We start from the raw sequence: 12,633 nt of genomic DNA, 5'->3' as shown, positions 1-12,633 counted from the left end.
AGCGTTAAGGTTATCGCAACTCACATACTTTAACTTAGACCAACGACTGTCGTTGCGCTACAGTACGATCGCCTTGTGGAACGGGGCCTTGCACCTCAAAGTTTACAATCACGTCACAATACCCGATGACGTAATTTGTGGAATTTTGTTGCAAGATCCTTCGGCGAAACAATGCCATGTGACGTCAGCCTAGCAACACCGGTTGCTGGGGTCATCGAGTGTGCATGAGCTCCTCTCAGTGATCTATCATCTCCACACGCAATGTCGTTGAATAAGCCAAGGGATGTTGAGAGCTTTCAATATTTTTTCTAGAAACGTGTTCCGAGAGTACATAAGCACGCGTTTTGGTATTACACAATGTGTAATACAGCTGTATGTTTATTAAACGGGTGATCTCTTCACGGGCAAGTAATAAATGTTTTTATGTCATAAGCTTATGTCATGGATAAATGCTTAAGTTAAATGATAAAACTCAATTGTGCTCTAGGGTCATATAACATCACGAGACTACAGTGTATTGTTTCCGTCATCCGGACGGCATTGTTGACGTCATTCGAATCTTATTGTGACGTAAGGTCGGAATGACGTTACACAAGAAACGACGTCATAGCTGAAGACTGGTGACGTCATTCCAATCTCAGGTCAAGCTCGGAAAAGAGACCGGCAGACTGACCTCATTCGACAAATGGTGGTTCCTTTGGTCTTGCGACTTGCTGTCCTTATAGGCAAACCCTAAAATTCATCACTGTATGTAGACATCTTCTTCGTTAATGAATAGAACATTATATTTGTGTTCATGTCACTCGTGTCCATAAACATAGTAGAACATGAGTGAAGTTAAATTTAACGTCGGGGCATTATTTCATCCAGACAACGATGATAGTATGATATGAACATGCATATAATATTGTGTTTTTAATTATGTTGTATGTGGCCGTATGTCTTTGCATATTGAATTCCTTGATTATACTAATACTCCAGATATTTTCGCTAGTCAGATACCACAACTATTCACGAGTTTCATAAAATTGGTTTTACACGGGAGCGTCTTTAGTATTTTATTTATTACTTGCCATTTATAACGTTTTTAGAATTATACTGTTGAGTATGAATAGGCTGACACCTACACGATCCACAGCATACAAAGGTCCACCGTTAGAATTCACAAAATTATCGCATCTCACATACTTTAACTTAGACTAACGACTGTCGTTGCGCTACAATACGATCGCCCTCTTGAACGGGTCTTGCACCTCAAAGTTTACAATAACGTCACAATACCCGATGACGTAATTTGTGGAATTTGTTGCAAGATCCATTGGCGAAACAATGCCATGTGACGTCAGCCTAGCAACAAGGTTGCTGGGGTCATCGAGTGTGCATAAGCTCCTCTCAGTGATCTATCAACTCCACACGCAATGTCGTTGAATAAGCCAAGGGATGTTGAGCGCTTTCCGAGAGTACATAAGCACGCATTTTGGTATTACACAATGTGTAATACAGCTGTATGTTTATTAAACGGGTGATCTCTTCACGGGCAAGTAATAAAAAGACATAACATATTCTTGTTTGAATGCTTCTTTCACTCCTACCAAAAATGAAGGACTTCAGAAGCCTGGACGCTTTTTGGCTGATTAATAAGTTCCCCGATGATTCTCATTATTTGTGCCAAGTTCGAATCCCATACTGATCCTGATTATGACCCTTGGTTTGTTGGAGGTGGTGAACAGGGGTTGACGTCGCGTTCAACATTCTTGCACAAAAAAAGGCGTGTGTGTGTCGCTGTTTGTACAAGTCAGACTTATGCCGAGTGTTCAGTGCCCACTGAGATACCATACTGCAGTTTAACATGAATAACCTTCTCAGACACAGTTTACTGACTTCGAGCCAAACAGCCCTTTTATCCCCTTAATGCCGAGCGCCAAGCAGGGTAACAAGTAACATCTTTTGGTTATAACACCACCGGGAAACACATCTGCTCTCCGGGCAAACACTCTATCCATTAGACCACAGAGGCAGTCTGGTTTGTTAGAGCCATTCCAAAATGGTGAAATGAATAAAATATTTTGTGTAATTCGTAAAACCACCTGTTTACTTTCAATGTCATATTTCCCGGTCAGAAAAACAGTTAGTACAGAAATATGAATGTGCGCAGGTGAAGTCATGAGTCTCCTGCAGCCTGCTGAGCTCCCGTGGTAACCCTGCTTCACAAAAATTCAATCTACACTTGGGTCAAGACCTGCATCGCTTTGGTCTTTGTCCCTGAATTAAGGGACCACAACTGTGGTTTAGTGGATAAAGCGTCTGGAGAATGAAAGGTTGTGGTTCAGCTGCATCATTCCAAAAGACATGAAAGATGGTACTTGTTGTTACCCTGCCTGGTGCTTGGCATAAGGGGAATATAACAAGGACTTGGCAGGAAACTGTGAGTGAGGTATCCATGTTAAAAACTAGTATATCAGTGGGCTGGTACCATAAAACCAACATTAGTACAGACTAGTTTGTTTGTTGTTTACCGCTGCGCTCAGCAATATTTCAGTTCTAGGACTGTGGTCTTTAAATAATCGAGTCTGGACCAGACAATCCAGTGATTGACATCATGAACATTGATCCACGTAATTTGGATACGATGACATGCATCAACCAAGTCAGAGAGCATACTGGCCTTTTATGTCAAGCATGGGTTACTGAAGACCTATGCTAACCTGGATCTTCAAGGGTCTACAGACTACTATAAGCACACTTTGTTAAGGAAGTGCAATAATCTTGAACTTGACTATACTCACCTCGACCCATGAAGATCCGGGGTGGAATAGGTCTTCAGCGACCAATGCTTGCCGTAAAAGGCGACTATTCTTGTTGTAAGAGATGACTAACGGGATTGGGTGGTCAGACTCGCTGACTTTGTTGATCCCAATTGCGTGGATCGATCATCATGATGTCAATCACTGGATTGTCTGGTCCAGACTTGATTATTTACAGACCGCCATCATATAGCTGAGGGCGGCGTTAAACAACAAACAAACAAACTAACTATTTCACCGCACTTCCTACATTGAGTCATGAAACCATTAAACCAGATCTGACGGAAACACCTGTTGGGTGCCACAAATATTACAGAGTAATTAGCTATAGTAATATCAGGTGAGGTGAAATGGGGTTTAAATCGCGTCCAAGATTATTGCACTTATATAGTGACGTGCATGCACGGCGATGTGTGTGTGTGTCTGCTTGTACTAGTCCGGACTGATGCCGATTTATAGTGCTAGCACACTGAGATACCATGCCGCAGTTTAACATGAATACCTAATCTGTCATGGTCTTATAAACAACACAACACAATGTGAAATATGCTGTTTCATTTATTAGAATGATTAACAAATATTAACAACAGGTAGCAAAACTGTGGTTGGTCTATTGGACACAGTAAAAATATCCTAACATATTGACATTGATTGTGCTGTGTGGAAAATATGTGATAAATTTCTTATCAAAATAGTAAACCGGGCACTAAGAAAAATACCAACAAGTTTTCATTCATTCTCACCAAACAAATTCTATGTTTAATGACGATGTCTAATTAACAATGATTAATTTTAACTGAAACAATTAAAATCTTGATCATGATCATATAAGGTATAAATAGTTTGTGTACAACATATTAAATGATACTTAACAAGTAATAGACTCCAATGAAATATTTCAGCGGAACCAAGGATAGAGAAATTTGTCAATCTTCATCAAGCTAATATGTATCCTTTCAAATTAAGGTGATAATTTAATGACGATATACATCTATAACCTAATCAAAAGTTTTATAATCTCTTTAGGCTTAAAAAAATAAAAGAATAGGTTCTCAAGCAATAGTTCTTGAAAATATAATGCGGACAAGTGGTTTTTTTCTCTGTGTGTGTGTGTGTGTGTGCTTGTAAACTAGTATGTAACAATTGTGTACAATCAACCTGGGAAAAGGCCTCGCTACATAAATGTATTCCTTGATGAGTAAAATACTGGAATACACTATTTGACTACCTTTGGGCTTTTTTTTTTTTTTTTTGAAAATGGAATAAAAAAGAATTTTATGATGTAGGTGGTGCCTGAGAACCAAGACTTTTATTCTTTTTAGCCTAAGCCATGATGGACAACACCGGAAATTACTTTTGAATGTTGACTATTCTCCTCCACCTGAACATGCTTGAGGACAAAATGGCTCCTGTCTTGATAAACATAGTCTACATCCTCCAAAAAAAGCTGGTTACTGACAGAAAGAGAGTCAAGCAAAGTGCAGACGGGTACAGAATGGAGGCCATTTTGAAAGGACAACATGTTCTGTCTTGCATGTTAGCACAGTTAGAATTGTAGATCTCTTTCAAACTGGAAAATGGACTATTGCCCAAATATGGCACTAAGTGTGAACAAAACTTAGACAAAATATATGGCACATATTTTTCTTATAACCACTAAATCATAACTCGCTTTATATGGAAAGATAAATATTATGTCTCTTGTCCTGAGAATCAGGAGAGTATTTTAATAATTAATACTTCAAGATCTGCCATACTTTGGCCACAATAAATTGATTACATGAGAATCAGATTGGTCTCATGTGTCCTCATTGGACTGAACCACCATTTTAAATTAATCTTTGATGATAGGCTTTGACTCATCTTACGTTTGTGACTGTTATTTTAAGTTTAAGTTATTAACAGTGTAACCTCCCCCTCCCACCAACCCTCCCAACCAGGACCCTCATCTAAGTCCCACTCTGGTGCTGGATTCCTTCAGTGAAAGAAGTAAACAGATAAACAGACAGCCGGATGGACAAGACATGTGATAAGCTCACTTCGACCTTGTGTTCCGTGGGAGCTAAACGAAAACATTGCCCTTATCCCATTCACTGAATACAAACAGAAATCAAACAAAAGCATGTTTTGAAAAAAGCATACACGGCCAATGCCTAATTGATAACAAAAAATATTTCAAAATGAACAGTAAACACAAGAAATAACAAAACTTAGAGATGTAAAACAGTGTGATTCAATTTTCTAAAACTTTTTGATTAATCAAACTAATGAAAGTTGAAATCCCCTTCATTTCATTGTGTCATCTAAATATATTTTTAGTTGGTGAAAAATATTTATAAATCTCATGACAAATTATTGGAATGTTTTGTTATATATTAGACAGTGCTGCCTACAAAGTTGACCTACAAAAATTGAAATGATAATACCATGCCACAAAATACTAAGATGTCTACATAATATGGGCAACAGAAGACAATATGCTGACATAACAAAACACAATATGACTTCATGAACACACGCAGTGCAATCTAATGGAAAATCCATCTTCCAGGGGCAAAGTGGTTAACCGACTCTAAAAGTTCAGTTTCCACAAGTCTATGCATAGTCCAATCAAAAGCCCTTAATGATATCGACACCCTGGTTCCTAAACAACGTGGCACATGCAGTGCTGAAATTCGATTGCAGGATTTGCAGAACATGTGTACCGTAAACGGGGCGTCGACACATATTTTCCAAATCTTTTCATGTTTTAATTTAGGTGGTCAAGCGATTTGATTCACTTTGCAAGGTAAAGCCTGTTTCATTTCAAAATAGATCTCTATTATTGATCAGATCGTCTTTACTGGGCGCCGCCAGAAATTCCAGCCTTGTTCGTCAAGAGTGGAAAATGGACTTTTAAAGTCTGTTTTAAACGCCCTTGCCTTGAGAAGATGTGAAATATCCTACCTACTTCACTTTTGTTTTTTTTTACACAAGAAAATATGCACGTGTCAATTTATAATGTTATGTTATTTTATTATGGAGAGAGAGAGAGAGAGAGAGAGAGAGAGAGAGAGAGAGAGAGAGAGAGAGAGAGAGAGTCTGTAAAAGAAGCAAGTAAATTGTCTGGTCTTATAGTGGAATGTAGGTAATAGGAGTGTTATTTATTTCTTTCTTTTTGTTGTTTGAACATCAATCTTTGTGAAAGGCCCTGTCTTCTTACACATGCTGTGAAGAAATAAGCCCCAGAACAAACAAAAGCCTTTAAATATATGAATAATAAACTTTCAGCAATGTAATAACTTGTGAAACAATCAATATTAGCAACCAGGAATGTACAAAATAACATTTGTGAGCCACACATTAAACTCAACGTCTTGTGACTTCTCCAACAAATACACTTCAACAGCTCTATAGTACTGGGCCAATACTTACAACATTGGAAGAGTCTAATCTAGGGGGGTCATCAACAGTTCTGCCAATGCAGATCAAGTTAGGTCATGTGACATGTTTGGGAGAATTACTAATTTCTTGCAGTATACGTTTATGTTTCTTTGTTGTTTAATGTCGCACTCAGCAATATTCCAGCTATACAACAGCGGGTTGTAAATAATCAAGTCTGGACCAGACAATCCAGTGATTTACATCATGAACATTGATCTATACAATTGGGATGCGATGACACGCATCAACCAAGTCAGCGAGCCTGACCACCCGATATCGCTAGCCCCTCGTATGACAAGCATAGTGGCCTCTTACGGCAAGCATGTGTTGCTGAAGAGTGATTCTAACATAATTATTGAATTAGCTGTACATTTATCACAAATAATCTGGGCATAAGCATTAAAAAATCGATAAACATAATACTGATAAAGTTTTACGACCGAAATATGCTATACACATGAATTCTGAAAATCAGCTTGTCATATTTATTTATATGTAAAATCTAACAAACAGCAACATTTACTTGATATTTCTGAAGCTCTGTTCTCATTCTTCAATGAATAACAGGTCAAAATGTGACGGTTTTCCACAAGCAATGGAAGAATAACGATAACAATAGCATAAACATGACATGGAACAAACAATGACATGTATGTACAGTGACAGACACCATAGAGAGCAAATTGAAGACAAAACAAGTTTATCATCAACAAAACATGACGTAACATGCATTATATATATGGTACACCTTTGTCATCGTTAGACGACCTTCAAATTTACAAACAAAACCGGGAAACACGTGAAAAGGATCTCGCACCATGTCCAGGACTAGAAACATAACCGTCGGACACACCTTCTCTGTGTGAGAGATGCCCTCTCTTAGTGGGTGATGCAGCGTGTATGTGGGAGACGCCCTCTGTATGTGGAAACACCGTCTCTATGTCAGACACATCTGCTCAATGTCATACTGTTTCTATGATAGACACACTGTCACTTGGTCTGATACACTGTCTGTGTGGGACACACCATCTCCATGTCAGACACACCCTCTCTATGTCAGACACACCTTGTCCATGTCAGACACACCTTCTCCATGTCAGACACACCTTGTCCATGTCAGACACACCTTCTCCATGTCAGACACACCTTCTCTCTGTCAGACACACCTTCTCCATGTCAGACACACCTTCTCTCTGTCAGACACACCTTCTCCATGTCAGACACACCTTCTCCATGTCAGACACACCTTCTCCATGTCAGACACACCTTCTCTATGTCAGACACACCTTCTCCATGTCAGACACACCTTCTCTATGTCAGACACATCTCTATGTCAGACACACCTTCTCAATGTCAGACACACCTTCTCTATGTCAGACACACCTTCTCTATGTCAGACACACCTTCTCTATGTCAGACACACCTTCTCTATGTCAGACACACCTTCTCTATGTCAGACACACCTTCTCTATGTCAGACACACCTTTTCTATGTCAGACACACCTTCTCTATGTCAGACACACCTTTTCCATGTCAGACACACCCTCTCTATGTGGGAGACACCCTCTGTATGTGGAAACACAATCTCAATGTGGGACAGGTCATCTCCATGTCAGACACACCTTTTCCATGTCAGACACACCTTCTCTATGTCAGACACACCTTCTCTATGTCAGACACACCTTTTCTATGTCAGACACACCCTCTCTATGTGGGAGACACCCTCTGTATGTGGAAACACCATCTCAATGTGGGACAGGTCATCTCCATGTCAGACACACCTTTTCCATGTCAGACACACCATCTCTATGTCAGACACACCTTCTCTATGTAATTTCCTAGCGCACTCAGAAATTGTTTTGTAATGGAATGCAAAAACTGAAATCGTCACGGAAATCATCTGAATAAACAAATGCAATACAGCAGGATATACATTGTGTACCCGAGATGAAGTTCTCTATGGCAGTCCTGAATGCAAGGCTTAACACAGTTTCACTGTACATAGCAAGATCACACATGTGATTTCTAATTCGAACATGAACGATGAAAATTAGAAAAATATTCAAAAATGTACGATATTAATACAAACATTACAAATACTTTTCAAAAACATGTGCACCTTATCAACAGAAAAGCATAATACAAAATATTTTAAATAGTTTCAACATTATATATATAAGATACAAAATATAGTTGGATGATAATTGTTGCATAGCGTATTGAGTAGCAGTCACAATTGATTTCACATCTGAAAAGATAGTTTCGTTGTGTAATAAAATCCTTGTAAGAAATAACCTCCTCATGCCAGTGAGGTGAGGTGAGACAGTTTGTGTCATTATGCCCAGGGATGTCACAGAGGTTACCGTCAACCGCTAGATGTTATTCCTGTCAAATAGTCAGTGTGGTTGAGAGCCCCATAATCAAGAACATTTGGTGAATTTTATTTTGTGATGTATATGAGTATTATCTTTTCTCTTTCTTGGATTCTTAATTTCTAAAGAACCGATTAATATATTATATATCATGAAACTGCATATCTCACTTTCTTACATATCTGCTAAAGTCTGCTAAGATCTTGACAGCTCTTACTTACTATTACCACTCTCCATACACCATAAAAATAGATCTATTTCAAGGTCTCTGCCCAGTGTGCACCATGCTTCAGACAAACCAAGCTGCCTGTGAAGAGCTAGGTTACCAGACACTTGACCATCTCATCCTACCGGGTACCCATTTACTGGTGGGTGAACAGACACATATTTAGAATGATGCACTTGCCAAAAGAAACACCACAGTTGATACATGTGCTTGAGGCCAAAGCTCTGAAACTTTTAGGAAGCAAGCTGTCGACCATGATCACCCATCCATCTACTCTTGGAGACCGACGTTGATAAACTTTCCTTGAGCTGTGACCTGTTCACTGTACACAGGACCATGCTTTGTTATGTCAGGATGATGAATTGTAAATGTCAGTTTCAATCTAGATTAAAGATGGGTGGTAAATCTAGATTAAAGAAGGGTGGTAAATATAGATTAAAGATGGGTGGTAAATATAGATTAAAGATGGATGGTAAATCTAGATTAAAGAAGGGTGGTAAATCTAGATTAAAGATGGATGGTAAATCTTGACTACAGATGGGTGGTAAATATGAATTAAAGATGGGTGGTAAATCTAGATTAAAGATGGGTGGTAAATACAGATTACAGATGGGTGGTAAATATGAATTAAAGATGGGTGGTAAATATAGATTAAAGATGGGGGTGGTAAATACAGATTAAAGATGGGTGGTAAATATAGATTAAAGATGGGTGGTAAATATGAATTGAAGATGGGTGGTAAATCTAGATTACAGATGGGTGGTAAATCTAGATTAAAGATGGGTGGTAAATCTAGATTAAAAATGGGTGGCAAATACAGACTAAAGATGGGGGTGGTAAATACAGACTAAAGATGGGGGTGGTAAATACAGACTAAAGATGGGTGGTAAATATAGATTAAAGATGGGTGGTAAATATAGATTAATGATTTTAACTAGCGGTTGACTGACTTTGTAGATAATCTATTATATATGACAAGAATGCTATGGAATACTTGTAATAAAATCATGATTTTGTGTCCAATAGGAAAAACAGACATATACATAAACATTGGCTAAAATGTAGCTTTCATATTAACAGAATGTAAGTATTTATGTTTTGACAGAAACTGATTCAACAGAATTCAGATTCATAGAGTCAGCAGGGCCTGTTAAGTTGAGGATACTTACACAAGAAATAATGGAAGAGACACATTTGGTATCTGTTCCATATTCCCTTTAAAACGTAGCCACACCTGTTTTGAAATATATTTTTAAAATTTACCTTGCTCATATTATCAATATTAATAACCTAAATCAAACAAGTCTTTGGGGAAACCAATAAAAAAACTAAAAAAGACATTATAAATAAATAATATATATATACTTCTATCTACGGACATGTCTGAAGGGCACAGTAATTGAATACCCAAAACCTCTGGAATTATGAAATAACAAAATCTCAATACAAAGACATATATATAGTGAAAATATGAGCAGATTTTCTGGATTAAGAATAAGATTTATCATCCAAATCAGGCTTCCACTGGAGATATTACTTTGGTGAGATCAAGTGATCTATTCAAGGAGATATGACTACAATGAAATTGCATCACAATACTTTGCAGACCATTGTGACATCATGGGTTACCATGACATCACAGTAAAATGACATCACTAATCTCTCTGCCACTGAAGCTGTACTTTTTACCAATCTCATTAAAATCAGATCTAAGTTCTCGCTGCTGCTAAACAAAGATCTGAGCACATCCCAGTACGGGTCACGTCAGAACGACCTTTCGCAGACTTTGACTGACCACTGAAATGACTTACAAGAAGTCGACATCAGCCAATTAGAAAGCAGCTTTCTCCAGCTTTTCGGCACTTGTTTCAACCTGGCGACTTCCATTTCAGACAACGCTTGAAAAATATGTTGACACAGTTCTCGATTACAATTTTGAAAACTGAACAAACGAACACTCCGGAATGTCTAATATATGGTTGAGATTGCATGGCAGTGCTTCCCACGTACTGTGCAATGCCTCCTCCGTTCAAATGTTTATCCCATGGAAGCGAGAGATAAGACAATAATTTTGACGGAATCAGTCGCACAATCCGAAACTGTCGTTCAGAATACCCCGTGTTAACATTTTCAAGGTTGTATTATTACAAAACACATTCCGACTGTCACTTTAATGATCTGGTAAGCGACACTTTGATTGGTTGGATGAAAGGTCGTTCTGACGTGACCCATAATGGGATGTCCTCAGATCTTTGTTTAGCGATAGCGAGAACTAAGATCTGATTCAGTGAGATTGTACTTTTTACACTCAAGGAACTGCTTATGACGATTTTCGAACTGAGAAAGTTAGAAGAATGATTTGGATGACAAACAGAATCTCACCCTTGTGAAAACATTTGGAGGTGGTCGGATGTTTCAGATTGATCACTGATGAGGAACAAGACTCGGTATCAACTCAGCTGATCTTTGAGGATCCATTATTTCGGCAGGAGAGCCTCTACTCTGTCATGGTCTCAACATCCTTATATGGATGAAATAACACAGATACTGTAAATCATGAAATTAATGCGTCTCCAAAAGAATGTGACCGCTGGCCCCTAGCCAAAAATGCGTCTCAATATGAATGCGACACCCCCTCCTCTCAAGCATCAGTGGATTTATATCTTAAGAAAATACAGGAGAATCCACACCTTAATCCAACCTTACATTAGTCCAATCACACACCAAATAGCACCGCTTATTAGTGCTGAGTAGAGTACTTCAGCTAAAACAATACATGCGCGCTGGCTCGTGTCGGCCTTTGACGCAGTCGCAAAGAACAAAGACACTGTGTTGCGTGGGTGGCGTCTGTCTGGACTTGCAAGTGTGATCAGTGATAACATAAGTGAGTAGAACTCTTGTCTTGACCCCAGCAGTGACTATTCACAGGATGTGATTAGTGTTTGAATGACATTGTTTATATACTTGTTACAAGAGCTGCAAACAGCATAAGCAGCCAAATTATCCCTTAAACTCCCAGAAATAAGCTTAACCCTACCTATCTCAAAATCAGAAATTAAAAGTGTCACTAAACAAAAAATCACCAAAAATGGCAAAATATATACCTAAACACAAATAGCCAAATCAGAAAAGTTCTTAAAAAAAACCTAACTAAACCAAAAATACTCCACCCATCCAAAAAAATCGATAGAATAATGACTAAACTGCAAACAGGCCACACCAAACTAAATAACCACCTTAAAATAGCTAAACTACACACAACAGGAACCTGCCCACACTGCAAACAACAAGAAACAGCAGAACACGTACTCATCCACTGCACACACTACCAAACACACCGAACAACACTACAGACCACCCTAAATCTTAAAACCGGACTTACACTAGAATCAATCCTAAATCCACAAAATGAATTAGAAAAATTCAAAGCCTTAGGCATATACTTAATTAAAACAGGACTAATTAATCGCATTTAAACCCCAAATAAACTAATATACCAAAATCACATAAACTAACAAACCACCCACCACACACAGCTCCCTTAGTTCGTCCTCCATCCACTCTTGGCATTCATTCCAAATGTCAAAATCTCAAAATTACTATATAAGCAACCCCTAAACCCCCCTCCTGGGTTGCACCACCACGTCCTTTTCCCCTTTCGGAAACACATTAAATGGCCTGGTGGGCCCGTGTGCGACATACGCTTGCAGTCGGAAAACGCACGTTAAATCTCCAATATAAGTAAGTAAGTAAGCTGCAAACAGTGTTGTGGAATACATAGTTGTTTGTTTTCAGTGTATGTCTAAGT

The 12,633-nt window shown here is 38.5% G+C and overlaps 1 long non-coding RNA gene across 2 annotated transcripts; it reads right to left on the bottom strand.

Annotated features, from left to right (window-relative positions):
* Window positions 1-3,344: 3,344 nt before the first annotated feature.
* Window positions 3,345-10,523, bottom strand: LOC124119738. Of its 2 annotated transcripts, none has more exons than XR_007220325.1 (2): window positions 7,850-10,523; window positions 3,345-7,750 (listed from the first exon to the last, which is right to left on the bottom strand). It is a non-coding gene; the product is annotated as an uncharacterized LOC124119738 (long non-coding RNA). The 2 variants fall into 2 exon arrangements; XR_007220326.1 differs by having other exon boundaries at window positions 7,870-10,523.
* Window positions 10,524-12,633: the final 2,110 nt, after the last annotated feature.

Source organism: Haliotis rufescens, unplaced genomic scaffold (genome assembly GCF_023055435.1).
Source record: "Haliotis rufescens isolate VD_foot unplaced genomic scaffold, xgHalRufe1.0.p SCAF_13, whole genome shotgun sequence".
Classification (NCBI taxonomy): Eukaryota; Metazoa; Mollusca; class Gastropoda; order Lepetellida; family Haliotidae; genus Haliotis; species Haliotis rufescens.
This window is presented reverse-complemented; position numbering and strand designations above follow the sequence as displayed.